The sequence below is a fragment of the Nerophis lumbriciformis genome, linkage group LG08 (genome assembly GCF_033978685.3).
Source record: "Nerophis lumbriciformis linkage group LG08, RoL_Nlum_v2.1, whole genome shotgun sequence".
NCBI classification, from domain to species: Eukaryota; Metazoa; Chordata; class Actinopteri; order Syngnathiformes; family Syngnathidae; genus Nerophis; species Nerophis lumbriciformis.
In genome coordinates this window covers 18,260,196-18,280,908 of record NC_084555.2, presented here as the reverse complement: position 1 = coordinate 18,280,908, position 20,713 = coordinate 18,260,196, and the positions used below count along the sequence as shown (strand labels likewise).

General features: G+C 39.5%; 1 protein-coding gene across 2 annotated transcripts in view; it reads left to right on the top strand.

Moving 5' to 3' along the window:
• Window positions 1–20,713, top strand: part of bahd1 (bromo adjacent homology domain containing 1) — a 145,604-nt gene that overhangs the window by 70,903 nt on the left and 53,988 nt on the right. Inside the window, exon 1 of one of the 2 annotated variants that reach the window (XM_061968377.1) lies at window positions 14,916–15,318. The exons of the other annotated variant lie outside the window; for it this stretch is intronic. The gene's annotated coding sequence lies outside the window, so the exon portion shown is untranslated. Of the gene's footprint in view, window positions 1–14,915; window positions 15,319–20,713 lie in introns of those variants that run through there. 2 annotated transcript variants of the gene reach the window in all.

Sequence of the window (20,713 nt, the reverse complement as noted above, 5' to 3'; positions counted from 1 at the left end):
CTGGCATTACACGACAGGCTCTTCTCACTCTTTTCTGTGTCCGCCTCTCACAGACAGCAAGCGCACCTTCTTACACACGTCACATACTGTCACGTCACACACGTATACGCCCTCTCCCAGCAGAGAGGTAGCAGCATGGCTAACGTTAGCTGTGATGCTAGCGCAGCCGGGCTCGCAAACTTCCCTCTAGGGTGCGCACCTGTGCAATTGCGCACTGCAAATCTATGCCACGCACAAAATCAAATAAAAAAATAAGCGCATAACAATTTTCGACACACGGACGCGCCAGAGAAAACAGTTTTCGTCATCATTTTTCAAATATTGTAACGTCTGTCAAGACGCTTATCTCCATTCGGTGCCACACGTTCACACCATCAAAATACCGAGGCAAACATTTCCAGATCAACACCGTATGAAAAAAATAGTGATTTTTTTAGTTGTGATTTCCTTCTCTGCATGAAAGTTTAAAAGTAGCATATATTAATGCAGTATGAAGAAGAATGTTTTAATGTAGACACATAGAATCATCATACTGCTGTGATTATATGCATCAAGTGTTCATTCTAGGCTAAGGCAAAATATCGAGAGATATATCGTGTATCGCAATATGGCCTTAAAATATTGCAATATTTAAAAAAGGCCATATCGCCCAGCCCTAGTTCAATGATGCCATTTATGTTTGTCATGTATAATTTTGTCTATTTTGTGTTTATCCTTGAATAAACAGGTCAGTTTCTTGTTACCAACCATTGTGTAATATTCAAACTCCCCTAAATCAGCTGGCTAGTTGTTATCAAGAGTACTAAAACCCTTTTCAACATGATTCTGACAACTAAGTAGGCTAAATAACTTTAATCTTTAATACATGCTCGGATAGGCCAGTATCGGTCAGTATCAGTATCGGATCGGAAGTGCAAAAACAATATCGGTATCGGATTGGAGGTGCAAAAACCTGGATTGGGACATCCCTAATATATATATATATATATATATATATATATATATATATATATATATATATGTATATGTGTGTGTGTGTGTGTGTGTGTGTGTGTGTGTGTGTGTGTGTGTGTGTGTGTGTGTGTGTGTGTGTGTGTGTGTGTGTGTGTGTGTGTGTATATGTATACATCAATCAATCAATCAATCAATGTTTATTTATATAGCCCTAAATCACAAGTCTCTCAAAGGGCTACATGTGTATACACAGTTGCGATCAAAAGTTTACATACACTTGTAAAGAACATAATGTGATGGCTGTCTTGAGTTTCCAATAATTTCTACAACTCTTATTTTTTTGTGATAGAGTGATTGGAGCACATACTTGTTTGTCACAAAAAACATTCATAAAGTTTGGTTCTTTTATGAATTTATTATGGGTCTACTGAAAATGTGACCAAATCTGCTGGGTCAACATTGCTGTATGTGTTAATATTTGGTTACATGTACCTTGGCAAGTTTCACTGCAATAAGGCGCTTTTGGTAGCCATCCACAAGCTTCTGGCAAGCTTCTGGTTGAATTTTTGACCACTCCTCTTGACAAAATTGGTGCAGTTCAGCTAAATTTGTTGGTTTTCTGACATCGACTTGTTTTTTCAGCATTGTCCACATGTTTAAGTCAGTCACAATGAAAAAGGAGGATTACCTCCAAATTCTTCAGGACAACCTAAAATCATCAGCCCGGAGGTTGGGTCTTGGGCGCAGTTGGGTGTTCCAACAGGACAACGACCCCAAACACACGTCAAAAGTGGTAAAGGAATTACTAAATCAGGCTAGAATTAAGGTTTTAGAATGGCCTTCCCAAAGTCCTGACTTAATAAACGTGTGGACAATGCTGAAGAAACAAGTCCATGTCAGAAAACCAACAAATTTAGCTGAACTGCACCAATTTTCTCAAGAGGAGTGGTCAAAAATTCAACCAGAAGCTTGTGGATGGCTACCAAAAGCGCCTTGGTGCACTGAAACTTGCCAAGGGACATGTAACCAAATATTAACATTGCTATATGTATACTTTTGACCCAGCAGATTTGGTCACATTTTCAGTAGACCCATAATAAATTCATTAAAGAACCAAACTTCATGAATGTTTTTTGTGACCAACAAGTATGTGCTCCAATCACTCTATCACAAAAAAATAAGAGTTGTAGAAAGTATTGGAAACTCAAGACAGCCATGACATTATGTTCTTTACAAGTGTATGTAAACTTTTGACCACAACTGTATGTATATATGTGTATGTATATGTGTATATATGTATACATATGTATATATATGCATATGTATGTATATATGTGTGTGTGTATATATATATATGTATGTATGCATGTGTATATACAGTGTATGTATGTGTATTTATGTGTATATGTATATATATATATATATATATACAGGTGTATATATATATATATATATATATATATATATATATATATATATATATATATATATATTCATATACATATGTTGTTATTATTCAAATATGATGGATATACAATTAATAATTAATATAAGTGGTTATTAAGAGTACTCCTACCTTGTTTACTTCCGTGACAACCTCCTTAAGGTTTCTTAATCCACCAGAAATATCAAGCAGCTGAAATGCACCAAACATGGATAAGTGTGGAGAGAGTGTTTTGCATTTTTTCCATCATCCGTTGTAATTGATTTAAATGGGTGTCATTTTGATATTTTGATGTTGATTGGACGTTTTTTATAATATCCACAACGTTCAATGAGCAGGTTGTGTTACGTGTGACCACGTTTGTTGAATTGTTGTACTGGCTGATTAATTTTATTTCTGCACCGTAACTCGGGAAGGTTGTTTGGATTGGGTCATATAAGTGAATGTTGTACTTTGATGACTTGAAAGCACATACAGTATTAATGGCAGGGTTACTTTCGTTGGCCACTAGATGAGACAAAATGGCAGCAATCAGACCACTGGATATTTATAAATGATACGTAAACACTGCTCCCGGTCCAATTATTTATTAAACTCGTGACATCTCGCAGGCTTAATCGAATGCGCCAACAGGCTGCATTTGGCTCGCGAGCCGTAGTTTGGATACCACTGGTTTAGAGATAACATAAAAAAGCCAACAGTGAGGGCTTAAGAGCCACAGAGCATAGAAAAATAATGCCTTTTTAAAAAATAAATATCCATCCATCCATTTTCTAAGAAATAAATATTATTCTCTAGATATAATATAACAAAATACATTACTCAAGAATGTAACATTTACATTAACATTTACTTAAACTGTCTGTTTAGGGGTTTGTACTTAGGGTTGAGAATATTTAATACAAAAAAAATACAAAACTGAAACATTAAAAAAATAAGTCCATTGTAAATTAGTAATACTAACACAGACACTTGTAAACGTGTTAGCATATTCGCTAATGCTAACGACGCTAACTTGATTACATTATGATAGCACGTACAAATATGCATGAAAACACAGACATCATACAAAGAAGGGTTTATAGTAAGTATGAATTGTTTTAGTTAAATTGTAAAGCTTACACACTTTGCTTGGAGTGATGAATGAAGAATCTGTTCGAGCAGAAGCACTATAAATGAATGGTAGATGAAACGGGATATACTTCCGGTTCAAGGCGCGAAACAGGAAGCACATTTTCAACTAGCTGCACCTGCAATGAGGGAACTCATCTACAAGATGGCACCATAGCACAGCCAATAACACACCTTTTCGTGTCTATAGGTGTTTTGTAAAAACTATTTGTTGAATACAAAACATTATGGCTGTTAGCGAAGAAAAATCCATAAATTTGTCACACCTATTTATAAGCCGCAGGGTTCAAAGTGTAGCTAAAAAGTAGAGGCTTATAGTCTGGAAAATACGTTATTTATTTTTAGTCCCCCGACTGACAAGCGGCTAGCAGCTAATGATGTGTCTCCATACACAGTGTGGAACCGCTCTCCTAAGTTAATAATAATAATCAACTTCAGCACAACAAATAAATGGCTTTGCTTAGTATCTTAAATACTATTATCACTGGAGGACAATGCTAAACATGTTACACCTCGAGAGCAAGCCAGGAGCAGGCATGGCACTAGCTAAGCCAATCGCAAAGCTAGCTTTAAACAGCACCAATAAATACATGTGATATAGTGAAGTGAAATATATAATATAATATATAACTTTAATAAGTGTAGATGGAGCTGCAGAAAGTAAGTCAATATTTGCAGGAAAACATTAACTAGATTAATAGGAGTCTAGAGAGAGGATGATATAACAACTCTTGGTGTGTCAGCATTGTCTCGGCCAGAAGTACACGTGTATGAGGAGGGCGGATTGAGCCATAAATTGGTGGTGTCGATACCAAGGGTAGTATTAGTATATGATCGATTCTAGTGTGCTCAGTGGCCGATCAACCGGTACATCCCAATTCTGAATGATTGAATCCTCATGCCAGTAGATTTAACTGTTGTTTAACCGTTTGACTGAGTTTGTCACCTTGCTTCAACCTCATTTGATAATTCAATCATCTCATTATGGGCTTGTTGAAATACAAGGACTTTAAAGTGGGTGTCTTTAAATGGGGGAACTCAATTTTATTTATTTGCACGTTAAAGCTTGTTTTGCATGTCTCATTGCAGTGTTTGCATCATCTTTTCTATCATATGTACAGGTGAAAATTATAAAAGCATGACCCTGTCTTAGAAAAAACCTATTAAAAATTACTGTATCTTATAAAAGTAACCCCCTCACATTTCAGCATCCATTTTATTATGTCTTTTCAAGAGACAATGACATAGAAATGAAAGTTTAATGTAGTCGGTGTACACCTTGTATAGCAGTATAGATTTATTATCCACTGAAAGTGACTCACCACACAGTCATTGTCTAAAAAGCTGGCAGCGCAAGTGAGTGCCAAGATAATTGTCTCATGCCTACAGTCAAGCCTGGTGGTGATAGTGTCCTTTTCTGGGGCTACATGAGTGCTGTCGGCACTGATAAGCTGTGGTTCATAAAGGGAATCATGAATGTCAATCTGTACTGTGACATTGTGAAGCAGCACATGATTCCCTTAAACATGATAAAAAGCCCAAACACACCTCCTAGATGTCCCCAGGCTTGAACCTGTGAAGTACCTGTGGGCATCCTCAAAAAGGTGCGCACAGATTTGGTGCTTCCGGGTTTGCCTTTCTTCATGAACAAATTACCGTATTTTTCCGAGATATAAGCCGCACCCACTAAATTTTAAAAGAAAAAATATATTTTCTAGAGATGTCCGATAATGGCTGTTATGCCGATATCCGATATTCCGATTTTGTCCGACTCTTAATTATCGATACCGATATCAACCGATACCGATATATACAGTCCTGGAATTAACACATTATTATGCCTAATTTTGTTGTGATGCCCCGCTGGATGTATTATACAATGTAACAAGGTTTTCCTAAATAAATAAACTCAAGTTATGGAAAAAAATGCCAACATGGCACTGCCATATTTATTATTGAAGTCACAAAGTGCATTATTTTTTTTAACATGCCTCAAAACAGCAGCTTGTAATTTGGGACATGCTCTCCCTCAGAGAGCATGAGGAGGTTGAGGTGGGCGGGGTTGAAGTGGGGTGGGGGGGTAGCAGGGGGTGTATATTGTAGCGTCCCGGAAGAGTTATCAATCAATCAATCAATGTTTATTTATATAGCCCTAAATCACAATTGTCTCAAAGGGCTGCACAAGCCACAACGACATCCTCGGTACAGAGCCCACATAAGGGCAAGGAAAAACTCACCCCAGTGGGACGTCGATGTGAATGACTATGAGAAACCTTGGAGAGGACCGCATATGTGGGTAACCCGCCCCCCCACCCCCACCCCCCTCTAGGGGAGACCGAATGCAATGGATGTCGAGTGGGTCTGACATAATATTGTGAGAGTCCAGTCCATAGTGGATCCAACATAATAGTAAGAGTTCAGTCCATAGTGGGGCCAGCAGGACACCATCCCGAGCGGAGACGGGTCAGCAGCGCAGAGATGTTCCCAACCGATGCACAGGCGAGCGGTCAACCCCGGGTCCCGACTCTGGACAGCCAGCACTTCATCCATGGCCACCGGACCTGTGCCCCCCCCCCCCCCCCCCTCTTCTTAGAGTTTGTGCTGCAAGGGGTTCTGGGTATTTGTTCTGTTGTGTTTATGTTGTGTTACGGTGCAGATGTTCTCCCGAAATGTGTTTGTCATTCTTGTTTGGTGTGGGTTCACAGTGTGGCGCATATTTGTAACAGTGTTAAAGTTGTTTATACGGCCACCCTCAGTGTGAGCTGTATGGCTGTTGACCAAGTAGGGATTGCATTCACTTGTGTGTGTGAAAAGCCGTAGATATTATGTGAATGGGCCGGCACGCAAAGGCAGTGCCTTTAAGGTTTATTGGCGCTCTGTACTTCTCCCTACAGTCCGTGTACACAGCGGCGTTTTAAAAAGTCATACATTTTACTTTTTGAAACCGATACCGATAATTTTGAAGCCAATAACGATGATTTCCGATATTACATTTTAAAGCATTTATCGGCCGATAATATCGGCAGTCCGATATTATCGGACATCTCTAATATTTTCCATATATTAGCCACACTGCAGCCGCAGATCTATACGCTGTAAAATGAGTTATTTACACAGAAATATTTTCTATATGTTAATTTACATACCTTGAATGTTTTCAAACTGTGTCTTTAACACGGCAGTAAAACAGCTGAACACAACGGAAAGCATCATCATGGGCCCACTATCGGCGGAAACCAGCTCTCCAATCAGCTAAACAGACACAATAACTCTCCTGGTGACATTTTGGTGAATTTACTCAGGAATTTGAGAAACTGAAACAATACAAAAAGAATGCCATCTAACACAGACACTCATAAACGTGTTAGCATCTTAGCTCATGCTAATGAGGCTAGCTTCAGTACACTATGATAGCACAGACACATATGCATTAAAAACTCTCCTACAGACATCACAAATGGACCAGTTCAGTAAGTAAGAATTATTTTAGTCGAATTGTGAAACCTACAAAAGTTGATTTCGAGCAGAAACGCTATGGACTGTTTTACTTTTGTTTTAAGGCAAAACAGGAAGTATATTTCCAACTCGTAGCACCTGCAGTGAGCAAACTCATAAAGCCATATTACAAACAATAACACATAATTTCAGTCCTCTGCTTGGGTTTAATGAAAACTACTGAACACAAAACATTATGGCAAATAGCAACAAAAAAAAAATCCATAAATTGGCCACACCGTTTTATAAGCCGCAGGGTTCAAAGTGTAGTTAAAAAGTAGCAGCTTATAGTCTGGAATTTACGATATAAAGGGAGTGTAATGGATGTATCATAAATCTGTTTCTTAACACACCTGTTTTGCCAGAGAATAAGACGCAGCAGAAGGGTTCTGCGGTGCCAATTTTGCAACTTGTACACTATGTTTACCGATGAGAGGTATTAATTACAAGTGAAAGAGACAAGCGTTTCTTTGCGCTCTGCATTTATTCATTTATCACAAAAGCAAAGTTTTCTCTGTGCAAGTGGAGATCCTCCTCCACAGCCTACAAAACATACAGAAAGTTGTTTGTTGCTTGTTTAAATGATGCAGGAATAGCAGCTTTCAACTACACAGGAAGTCTTTGTTTACAACACTGTAGGATACTCGTACTCGCTCTCATCTCCGCTTGTGTAGTCTCTGTACTACTGGTTCCGCTCTACCGCTGAGACTTTTGGGTAATGTCGTTACACTACAAGTACAAACACTCGCAAAGCAACCTAACCATTATCACATCCATAAGTGCTAAGAACTACAATTGTAACAGATTATGACATGTCACACCCCGGATTGTAAATAATGTAAATAATTCAATTTATATACTGTGATGATTATCTTGTGTGATGACTGTATTATGAAAATAGTATATATCTGTATCATGAATCAATTTAAGTGGACCCCGACTTAAACAAGTTGAAAAACTTATTCGGGTGTTACCATTTAGTGGTCAATTGTACGGAATATGTACTTCACTGTGCAATCTTCTAATAAAAGTTTCAATCAATCAATCAATGTTCTACCGTATTAAGTAGTACATAACCTGTATTGATTATCACCAATAAGTTATTACATACTATTTTTTTTGTGTACAAAAAAAATATAAAATGTGGGCTAATACTTTACAGATACTGTAATATAATTGTTCATATTTTTCAGGCAGTACAGATTCACAACGCATTGCGTTGTGCATTACAAACTCAAACGCGTTTCGCAGTTTCCCGCATATCTCTTTCTGTAGCTAGTTTTTACGGCCAAAACCGTAGCATGCTAGAAAAAGAGTTCCTCAGTGTTCGCGCTTACAATAACAATGTCGCTACAGCTTGGTTATTATACAGGTTACAGAACGAAATTGAAGTATTGTTGACAGTTTTTGAATGCATTTTTAAGTTAGCGGCATTGCTTGCCACCAAGAACGAGACGATGTTTACACATTAGAATGCAAAAAAACCTAAACTTTTGTCTTCTTGTCTCTCATGATGATTGTGAACGATAGGCAAAATTCCATAAAAAGTGCAGTTCCCCTTTAATTAACTAGTAAAACATGTCTAAAAATAAATAAATCCTAACCATAATAAAATCATAGCAAGACAAAGCTTAAAGAAACTCTTTAGTCAGTTGGAGACACGTTTCCCTCTGGTAAAATACATAAACAAGTGGTGTTCAAAGTATGGCCTGGAACACAGCCTCTTTATGGACCTGGGCTTCATTCAAGGACCATTTAATGTTAGAGATTGCTTCGTCCGGTCTGTGTTGAATAAACTGTAGGCATTGTAAGTTAATATAGCAAGTGTAAAACACTAACATAACATTTTAGAATAACACCACTGTATAATGGGATCTAAATATATGCATTTCAGTTATAACGAAGCATAAAATAGATGATTAAAAATGAAAAAAAGGGCATGGCTGACAGTTGATGACAATATAATTAAAGTTGCTGTATACACGTCAGGGTAGATGCTTACAAGGCGCTTGCGTTCGATCACTGTGACCCTCCCTCTTTTTAGTTCAAAACTTCAGGATATGCACACACGCAGGAGAAAAAAAAACGGTGCAGGGACTGTGTTTGGAGAGAGATATAGTTTCTTTCACTTGTGGCGGCCATTTCATCCCGTTTTGTATCGTTTCGTATGCGAAGATCTCTCCTGTGGGTGGGCACACGCCGTGGGAATGCGCGCTTGTACAGGCACAAAAATAAAACCCAATCAAAGCCAACATTTCATTCAGTTGGCGCAGGATTGTTTTCCATCGTTTAACTTCTAATTGTGACAAGTATTTATTTATTAATATGTGTTAAACCACCACTAGTCACATAAGATAGCTTAGTCCGGGGGTCAGCAACCTGCGGCTTTCGAGCTACATGCGGCTCTTTTCTGCTGCCCTACTGGCTCCCTGAAGCTTTTTCAAAAATGTATGAAAATGTAAAAAGATGAGGGGAAAACATTTTTTTGTTTTAATATGGTTTCTGTAGGAGAACAAACATGACACTTAATTGGTAGAAATCCCACTGTTTGTATTAAAAATGCTTCACTGATGGGAGTATTTGGCGAGCGCCGTTTTGTCTTTCTAATTTTGGCGGTCCTTGAACTCACCGTAGTTTGTTTACATGTACAACTTTCTCCGACTTTGTCACAGAAAGACGTGTTTTATGCCACTCCGTCTTTTGTCTCATTTTGTCCACCAAACGTTTTATACTGTGCGTGAATGCATACAGGTGAGCTTTGTTGATGTTATTGACTTGTGTGGAGTGCTAAATCCATTAGAAGAAGAAAGCCTGCAGTTTCCTTTAACTTGGACACACACATCTATACTTTTGGCCATTCTAAGTCAGTCATTTCCAGGAGTTATCTCACCCTCTGAGACGTGATATTAATGTTTTCCAATGTTGTAAATATGTGTAGAATAAATATTACATTTCTACATTTCTGTCAACGAAGATTTGCGTCAGCCTGCGACACATAGTCATTCTGATAGTAGGCTAATATAGCTAATATAGACACTTACATCATGTGTTGCCTTCATTATAACACTTATATACGGCTTTAATTTTTTTGCGGCTCCAGACGGATTTTTATTTTTGTATTTTTGGTCCAATATGGCTCTTTCAACATTTTGGGTTGCTGACCCCTGGCCTAGTCCTTCTCAAATACCTGAGGGCGTGCGTGACCTTCGGGGGACATGTTTTTTTTTGCCGTACTAGAATATGACGAAGCATATGTAGCGCTTGGCTTCACTGTCACTACGGTGGGAGATGAAAAAAGACCTGTGTATTTTTTTCTTTAATGTTAATAATGACACAATGTTATGCAGAGATGTACTTATAACAATTTTGTAGACAAATCATACTATTTATAGTGCGATGGAGACTTTCGGGGTGGGGGGGCAAAATATTTTCTTCTTCCCAACAGTAAATAATTGAGAAGCGCTTAGCTAGCCAGTGGAGCTCTTGTTATATTTTTGGTCTGAAAAATTTTACTTTGAGCAAGTTGCAAACAGGGCAGCACAGTGAAACAGGGGTTAGTGCGTGTGCCTCACAATACAACGGTCCTGGGTTCGATCCTGGCCTCGGGATCTCTCTGTGTGGAGTTTGCATGTTCTCCCCGTGACTGCGTGGGTTCCCTCCGGGTACTCTGGCTTCCTCCCACCTCCAAAGACATGCACCTGGGGATAGGTTGATTGGCAACACTAAATTGGCCCTAGTGTGTGAATGTGAGTGTGAATGTTGTCTGTCTATCTGTGTTGGCCCTGCGATGAGGTGGCGACTTGTCCAGGGTGTACCGCGCCTACCGCCCGAATGCAGCTGAGATAGGCTCCAGCACCCCCCGCGACCTCGAACGGGACAAGCGGTAGAAAATGGATGGATGGAAGTTGCAAACAGACCCTTTAATTTATTGATTATAACTACTTTTTGTTTATATTTATTAGTTTGTACGTTTATTATAATGTTATTATTTGATTACTGTTATTTCCAACATTAGCAGGCAAATAATTTCTACGTAATGTTTGTGTGAGTTTATAAATGTCTTGTTGTGAAATCAATGAATGCATAATAATTGTGATAATAGGGAAACAGTGATTATTACGCAGACTATAATCGTATGTGTAGGTTTAATGTGGTGTCCTTTAGGAGTCCGGGTCCAGAATTTGGTGCCATATGCTGCTGTTTGAGACACTTGAAAATGTCATAATCTTTATTCATGATGTATCTTGGAATTGTGTTCATCTGTCATGTACACAATGTCAACACTTCTCACTCTCAGCATTCATTCACGTTATATGTTTTCATTTGTGTGACTACTGTGCTGTTTTCTTTAATGTTAATAATGACGCAATGTTATGCAGAATTGTACTTATAACAATGGTGTTGACAAATCATACTATTTATAGTTGCGATGGAGGGTGGGGTTGTGGGGGGCAAAATATTTTCCTTTTCCCAAGGGGGACGTAGCAGTAAATAATTGAGAAGCGCTGAGCTAGCCAATTGAGCTCTTGGTCTGAACAATTTTACTTTGAGCAAGTTAAAAGCAGACCCTTTAATTTATTGATTAGAACTATCTATTATTTGTTTTTGATTACCGTTATTTCCAATAGTAAGAAATAATTTCTATGTGAGTTCATAAATGTATTGTTGTGAAATCAATTAATGCATAATAAATGTGATAATGGGGAAACGGCGATTATTACACACACTATAATCGCACAGTGAACATCTATAATCGTATGTGTGGGTTTAATGTGGGAGGGGTGTCCTTTAGGACAGTGTTTTTCAACCACTGTGCCGCGGCACACTAGTGTGCAGTGAGATACAGTCTGGTGTGCTGTCTGAGATTATGTAATTTCACCTAATTGGGTTAAAAATATTTTTTGCAAACCAGTAATCATAATCCGCAAATAGTGTGCCGTTGTTGAGTGTCGGTGCTGTCTAGAGTGCAGCAGAGTAACCATGTTATACTCTTCCATATCAGCAGGTAGCTAATTGCTTTGTAGATGTCGGGAACATGGTTTGTTGTCGTGATCACAATACGCAGACGACAGTGGGAGGCAGTGTGCAGGTAAAAAGGTATCTAATGCTTGAATCAAAAGTAAACAAAAGGGGAATGCCACTAAGAAAAGGCATGTAAGCTTAGGGAAGGCAATGCAAAACGAAACTAGAACTGAACTGGCTGCAAAGTAAATAAAAACAGATTGCTGGATGACAGCAAAACTTACAGCGTGTAGAGCTGAGATGGCGTCCACAAAGTACATCCGTACATGACATGACAATCAACAAAGAAGGATAGCAACAACTTAAATAGTCTTGATTGCTAAAACAAAACAGGTGCGAAGAACAGCGCTTAAAGGAAGACGTGAAACTGCTACAGGAAAAGCCAACAAAATAGGAGCGCAAGACAAAAAACTAAAACACTGCACACAAGAAAACACCAAAAAACTCCAAATAAGTCACGGCGTGATGTAACAGGGTGTGACAGTACACCTACTTTGAGACAAGACCTATAGTGATGCATGGTTTGTTATGGTTTAAATTCATATACAACAATTGCAAGAACGACTTGCTGCTGAGTTTAATTTTTGTAATGTTTTTTCAATGAAAAAAATGTGACTTGGCTCAAAAAAGGTTGAAAAAATACTGCTTTAGGAGTCTGGGTCCAGAATTTGGTGCTATATGCTGCTGTTTGAGACACTTGAATACGCCATGGATCTTTATTCATGATGTATCTTGGAATTGTGTTCGTCTGTCATGTACACCAGTGTTTTTCAACCACTGTGCCGCGGCACACTATTGTACCGTGAGATATTGTTTGGTGTGCCGTGGGAGATTATGTAATTTCACCTAAATGGGTTAAAAATATTTTTTGCAAACCAGTAATTGTAATCCGCAAATGTGCCGTTGAGTGTATGTGCTGTCTAGCGCTCGGCAGAGTAACCGTGTAATACTCTTCCATATCAGTAGGTGGCAGCAGTAGCTAATTGCTTTGTAGATGTCGGGGACGACGACAATGGTTTGCAGGTAAAAAGGTATCTAACGCTTAAACCAAAAATAAACAAAAGGTGAGTGCCGCTAAGAAAAGGCATTGAAGCTTTGGGATGGCTATGCAGAACGAAGCTAAAACTGAACTGGCTGCAAAGTAAACAAAAACAGAATGCTGGACGACAGCAAAGACTCACAGCATGTGGAGCAGATGGCGTCCACAAAGTACATCTGTACATGAAATGACAATCAACACCAAAATAGGAGCACAAGACAAGAATTAAAACACTACACACAAGAAAACACCAAAAAACTCCAAATAAGTCACGGGGTGATGTGACAGGTTGTGACAGTCATCATCATCGGCGGTCACTCGAACGAGTATGACGATCCTCCTGGTAGGAGTGTATCCCTTTATGGAGGACGCCTGTGCGTGACTTTGTTTTACGTGGGGAGACTGGTGCACAGACAGTCACCACACGATCCTTGACAGAAACGGGTCAGGGTCCAGTGGCATGGAGTCCAAGACGACTGGGGACCCTTTTCTGCTGCAGCCTTCTTCCGCCATCGCAGCCGTTGTGGTAGTTCTTAAATCTACCGTCTTCCGCCTGCTCCGCCGTTGAGGTCTTCACTAGAGATGTCCGATAAATGCTTTAAAATGTAATATCGGAAATTATTGGTATCGTTTTTTTATTATCGGTATCGTTTTTTTTTGTTTTTTGTTTTTAATTGAATCAACATAAAAAACACAAGATACACTTACAATTAGTGCACCAACCCAAAAAAAACCCCTCCCCCATTTACACTCATTCACACGCATTCACACAAAAAGGTTGTTTCTTTCTGTTATTAATATTCTGGTTCCTACATTATATATCAATATATATCAATACAGTCTGCAAGGGATACAGTCCGTAAGCACACATGATTGTGCGTGCTGCTGGTCCACTAATAGTACTAACCTTTAACAGTTAATTTGACTCATTTTCATTAATTACTTGTTTCTATGTAACTGTTTTTATATTGTTTTACTTTCTTTTTTATTCAAGAAAATGTTTTTAATTTATTTATCTTATTTTATTAATAATTTTTTTTAAAAAGGACCTTATTGTCACCATACCTGGTTGTCCAAATTAGGCATAATAATGTGTTAATTCCACGACTGTATATATCGGTATCGGTTGATATCGGTATCGGTAATTAAGAGTTGGACAATATCGGGATATTGGCAAAAAAGCCATTATCGGACATCCCTAGTCTTCACCGTATCCCTGGCTAGGGGGCAGTCAGGTACTAGGCCTTTGCCAAGGGCCACCTGGGGTAACAGTCCCAAGACCCCATAGAGGAGCCTCCACTGCCGGACGCACTTTAACGTCATGCCCGGGACACAAGTCGTGACAGTACACCTACTTTGAGACAAGAGCTATAGTGATGCATGCTTTGTTGTGGTTTAAATTCATATCCAACAATTGCAAGAACGACTTTTTACTGTCAATATCGGCTGCTGAGTTTCATTTTTTAATGTTTTCTGCTGGTGGTGTGCCTCCGGATTTTTTTCAATGAAAAAAATGTGCCTTTGCTCAGAGGATGTTGAAAAACACTGATGTACAAAATGTCAACACTTCTCACTCTCAGCATTCATTCACGTTGTATATTTTCACTTGTGTGACTATACTTGCCTCCCAGTGTTCACATGACATATTCTGCACTCTCAGCAGGGGCACAATTAATGGTGTGTGTGTTTGTGTGTGTGCGCGCGCGTGTCCGCGGAGTGTTGATGTCGGTGTGCTGTAGGAGTGATTAGGCGTTGGGAAAGACAGAGATGTCCCGGCGCGTGCACGCCGCCGCTGAGCGCATGAATATCATCTCCAGTGTGCCACTTCGGAAGTAGGTCACCGCTCGCCGATTTGTTCACCGTGTCTTCGGCTACTGCTCGCAGATAGCTCCGCGGCTTGACACGAGCAGCCCGACCGAAGCGAAACTAACCAGCAGCGATTTGGAAAAAAGGGGGAGTTAAGTGTGTGTGTGTGTGCGTGTATGTGTGTGGGTGGGGGTCTAGTTTTAAAATCCCGATGGGACACGGAAGCTACACGATGAACCGCGGCGGAGATGATCGCTCCCGAAGCTTCTCCCAAACTCGTCCGTGATTTGACGCTCCCGTGCGGACTGCTCGGAACCCCTGCGATGGATTGATCGATTATCGGGTGTTTTGGAGTCCTTTATTTCTTTTTTTCACTTCGGATCTCGGCGCTCCTGCCCCAGCATGCTGTCACACTGACCGCGGCCAAGTAAGTAGGCGAGTCTTTTTTTTTTTCTTCTTTTTTTTTCCACGCACTGATGACAATACAGAATACACGCATGCTCTTTCCTCCTCGATCTATTGCTTTGGATAATATAATGCACGTAGAAGAGTATTTTTTTGGCTTTTGCATCAACCTACATGGAGGAGAGGGCGGGTAATGGTGATGATGGCTCCAGGAAAAGTGGACCTAAGCTTGCACACCAGCTGCGATGCCCACAGCTCCGGGAATTTTTCCCCCCCTCCTTTCCTCGTAATGACAGCAGTTCCACACTGCAACCTCCTTGGTGACAGTCACTTCACCAGGAGGAGACACATGTCTGACAGTTTTACTTCTAATAAGCGGTTTTATAGCAGTCGTGGCCTCCCTTTTAGCCTTCAATTTTTTCAAGCATTTGTTTTTTTTAAGCTGTGACCCCCTACACCAGGGGTGTCAAACTCAAATACAGAGTGGGCCGGAATTTAAAACTGAACAAAACCGCGGGCCAATGTTGAACAAATTAACCTTTTAATAGGGACCCAAAGAAGGTTTGCATTAAATATTGAACAAGCAAGGCTTATATAACTTTATAGTGACATGCAAAATCGAGTTTCAAATAATAAAAAAAATTAAAAAATATCAATGGCATATCAAATACAATTTAAATAAAAATTGAATGCCTCTTTTCTATTTGCAGCCTTCTGAGGTAAATATCAACATTAACTTTTTCCACAGGCTAATAAATTTGAAAATAAAATAATGAATAAACCAACCATTCAGGACTTTAAACGGCTCAGTTTGCAACACACTGATCTATTCTGATGTGCCCAAGCCAGATACCTTCCATCTTTTCTTGGATGCTAGTTCATTAATGTCTGGGCTCAGGCTTTGAGCTGAAGCAACCTTCATTATCGAACGAAGGTGTTCATCAGTCATTATACCTCGTATTCCACAGTCTTGGGGGCGTGCCTTACAGGCACTGCTTTTAACGTCCTCTACGAGCTGACGTCACGTCCGCTTTTCATCCCTTCTAACAACGTGCCCTCCCATTCTCAAGATATGAGCGGCTTCTGTACGCACACACACGTAAATGCAAAGCATACTTCATCAACAGTGATACAGTTTACACTGAGAGTGGCCGTTTAAGCAACTTTAACATTGTTAGAAATATACGCCACACTGTGAATCCACACCAAACAAGAATGACAAACACATTTTGGGAGAACATCCGCACAGTAACACAACAGAACAAATACCCAGAACCCTTTGCAGTACTAACTCTTCAGGTGTTGTGCCGGATAATGCACCCCCGGCGTAGAATGCACCCCCTGACGGGAGTGTTATATCAACTAAAGCCCACACTTAAAGTTTCCACGTGCAAGATTGAATCTATTTGAAAAAGTTATTTAATAAGAAGCCAAAAGTGCAAAAACAATAATGTTCGTGTTTGAGGAGTTGTGAATGAATGAATTAAATATGAAATTTGTGCTGCAGTCTGCAGGTGTACCTAATGTTGTGGCCCAGCAGCGACTGCAGCACAGATTTCATATTTCATTCATGTGTGGGCTTTAGTTGATATAACACTCCCGTCAGGGGGTGCATTCTACGCCAGGGGTGCATTATCCGGCACAACACCTGGATGCTACAATATACACCCCCGCTACCTCCAAACGCCCCCGCCCACCACACACACACACACACCTTGCAGCGTCCCGGAAGAGTTAGTACTGCAAATGGTTCTGGGTATTTGTTCTGTTGTGTTTATGTTGTGTTACTGTGCGGATGTTCTCCCGAAATGTGTTTGTCATTCTTGTTTGGTGTGGATTCACAGTGTGGCGTATATTTCTAACAATGTTAAAGTTTTTTTATACTGGCACCCTCAGTGTGACCTGTATCGCTGAAGATCAAGTATGCATTGCATTCACTTCTGTGTGCGTGTCAAAGCTGCACATGTTATGTATCTGGGCCAGCACTTCTTGGACTGGACGAAAAGGGGACGTTACAATTCTCGGGAGAGGCACTGAAATTTGGGAGTCTACCGGGAGGTTTGGCAAGGTGTACCGCAGCACCGCCGCTGAATATAATCGGCGGGCCAGCTCTAGTGTTAATTTGATATCGCTTCACGGGCCAAGTGAAATTACACGGCGGGCCAAATTTGGCCCGCGGGCCAGAGTTTGACACCCATGCCCGACACGGTTCTTCTGACAGGTGTTACAATTTAAAATTGGCAATATTTTCCTTGCAGTTTCCGTATCTATACTTTAACTGACAAACTTGCTTTCAACTCAAACCTAAGTTGGTATGTGCATTGTGCATGATAAACAAATACGTAACTGTTTCCAGTAAGGACTGCATTCAGAAAAACTAAAGCATGCAGGGATACTTTTACACATTTTAGACCAATCCAGTTTTGGTCAATATATGAACAAAATATCTGCATATTCACTTTTTTATAGGTAACAGCAGATTTGTGTAATATTTAGTAGTATACGGTACATCTTTAAAAATATTTTTAGAATATGCTAAGGGGTTGACAAAAACAACTAACAGGCCAAAATTGGAGGCCGACCTCCAGTTTGTTTATCCATCCATTCACCCTTCCATTTTCTACTGTTTGTCCCTCTCGGGGTTGCGGGGGTAGCTGGAGCCTATCTCAGCTGCATTCGGGCAGAAGGCGGTGTACACCCTGAACAAGTCGCCAGCTCATCGCAGGGCCAACACAGATAGACAACATTCACATTCACACACTAGGGCCAATTTTGTGTTGCCAGTCAGCCTACCAATTTGTTTAAATGCAGGATACTTTGTCCCTTTTGAAAATAATAAAACATTTAGTTGCTCCCTTCCTGGTTAAAACTGTTACCATTAAAAATCTGATGATAATTTTAATCTACATTGAAAACACTTCCTTGTGATCGAGATACTATGTATTGGATATGATTTGGTGTAACTTTAGTGTAAATTTTGCTCCAGTCACTTTTAATTACCGTTTTTTTTAAATCTGTCTTCTAATGAAACTATGCCGCACGCTCTCCGAAAGTATTATTTGTCTTTTGATAGTGTACGCAGTTTAAATATACATTTTGAAGTCGTCACCGCTATTCTTTTTCCAGACACGGTCGAAAATATACTTCATAAACAATATATAGATTCACCCTGTCACAACATTAGGTACACATGCACACCATCCGATCAGTCCAGAGCTGCATAAAAAATAGCTGCTTTTAGCATCATTTAAGTCACTGCATGTTAGTGTTTTTATGCACATGCCAAGATTATACGAAAATGATAGAAGAGGGAATCCATGCACCTCACTGTGACGTCACAACAGAGGCATCCAAAACTGCGTGCAAGCTCACTCCAAAATGCATTTACCTTATGATTTGAGGCTTTGGAATTGTTTAACACGATTATCCAACATTGTAACAACATTCAGTCAGAAAAGACAACATTTATCATGGGTCCCTTATTGAATTGGGTAGAGTGGCCGTCTTATAACCGGAGGGCTACTGGTTCGATTCTGGCCTGGCGAGTTCATGTCAAGGTGTCCTTGAGCAAGACACTGAACCTCTAACGGCTCCTGGTGGGTAATGGTTAGCGCCTTGCATGGTAGCTTGCGTCATCAATTTCCCACAATTTTGTTGTTCCTAATGTGCAATGACAACAAAAAGCTTATTCTACAGCAAGGATGTCAAACTCATTTTCACAGAGGGCCATGTCAGCATAAGGACCAGTTATAATGTAAAACAACTACTCCTTATATAGTTAGATAAAAGAAATTGTTACATTTTTTCCGCTTTTTTTTTTAGCACACATAATGACTGAATGTTGATTGTTGTCTGTTCTCTCGTGGCAGATTAGTTATATTTTACTGAGCAGCCAGGATAGTGGCACGTCTCCCATTCTTCCATGTTGCAGTCATTTTCTGTTTCTTGGTTGTCATCACAGTTTCACTCTTTGCTATCTTGTATGCTGATTACCCAAACAATGACAGTATAGAGCTACAAAGTTAAAGTACCAGGTTTTTGTGATGTATGACAGTGATGTGTGATGTCTGATGAGACCAAGATAAATCATGTCAGGACTTTTTTCGCGTTTACGTGAAAAATTGGCTGTAGCTTCACTTTGTAGGAGCCATAAAATTGACCCAGGTGCAATAGTAAACCCTGAACCCCTATCACAACCGTGCATGAATTATTTGCTTTATCGGTTATTGTTCTAAGGTGCTTAGGAACTTTCACTAAAAAGTGAAAAATATGGCATCAACATTGACACCAGAGAAAATCCCAATGAGACATCCCTCCAAAAAACAGGTCAGGGAGGATGCCAACAGCCTCCAGCAACATAAAAGGAACTGTTGGAATTTCTGGCAAGTACTGGTTGTGTGCTTCATGTGACAATCTCTTGTCTGCACCATATGGCTGACTATGAGCTAACATGGTAGTCTTGGGGGGAAAAAACATGTTGCATCTTTCCAAGACATACTTCAAAAAGCACAGAAAGCATAACAGGTATGTTTGGTAGAAAATAAAACAGATGAACTGTGTTGATGACATTATCAAGCTAACCGTATATAATTTGAGCTTCAAACAGTCAGGTTAGCTGAATAAAGATACATATCTTAAGTTTTTGGCAGGACAACAAGCCAAAATCATTAGCAATTGCTTTACCAATAGAATACCTCATTTTTAACCTCTTACGGGAGCATATTGAACATTTAAAATTACAATAAACAATTGGTGAACTTGCGCAAAGTTGTAATATAATGGCAATTATTTTTTTTATTTTTTTTTCCAATAATCAGACTTTTTTTATGGTAGTAAAAGACAAATTGAATACAGTTTTATATTTTCTAAGTACAAAACAATTTGAGAATAAAAAAGTCCTGCTGTTTTTAAAATATTCCACATGTTTTTTCAATTGAATTAATGTTATAGGTCCAATGTACAGGCTGAAAAAGTTCTGGAATCATTCATCTTGTTAGACATGACAGAAAGCTGGTATTTTGACAGGCGTTTGTAGACATTGTATACCCACTATATAGTAAGAGTGTGGCGATACATTAATTATTTGATGCATCGCAATGTGTTAAGTGATGATCAGTATTGATCAGCAAATGTTCAAAAACGTATTATTTTTCATGATAGCGAAATCACAGAACTGCACTACCAGGAAATTGACCGGAACGGAAAAAGGAATCATATAATGATATTTTTTTCCCCTACATTTAAAACACTCCCTTGTGGTCTACATAACATGTAACGGTGGTGCTTCTGGTCAAAATTTTGCATAGATTTTGTAGCACAGCACAATTTTCAAGCTGTTTTCTGACTAAGTCTTTTCAGAGTGCCTGTTTTGTGGGTGGTCCTTTTTACGTGCAGAAGTACTCCTCCCTCCAGGATAA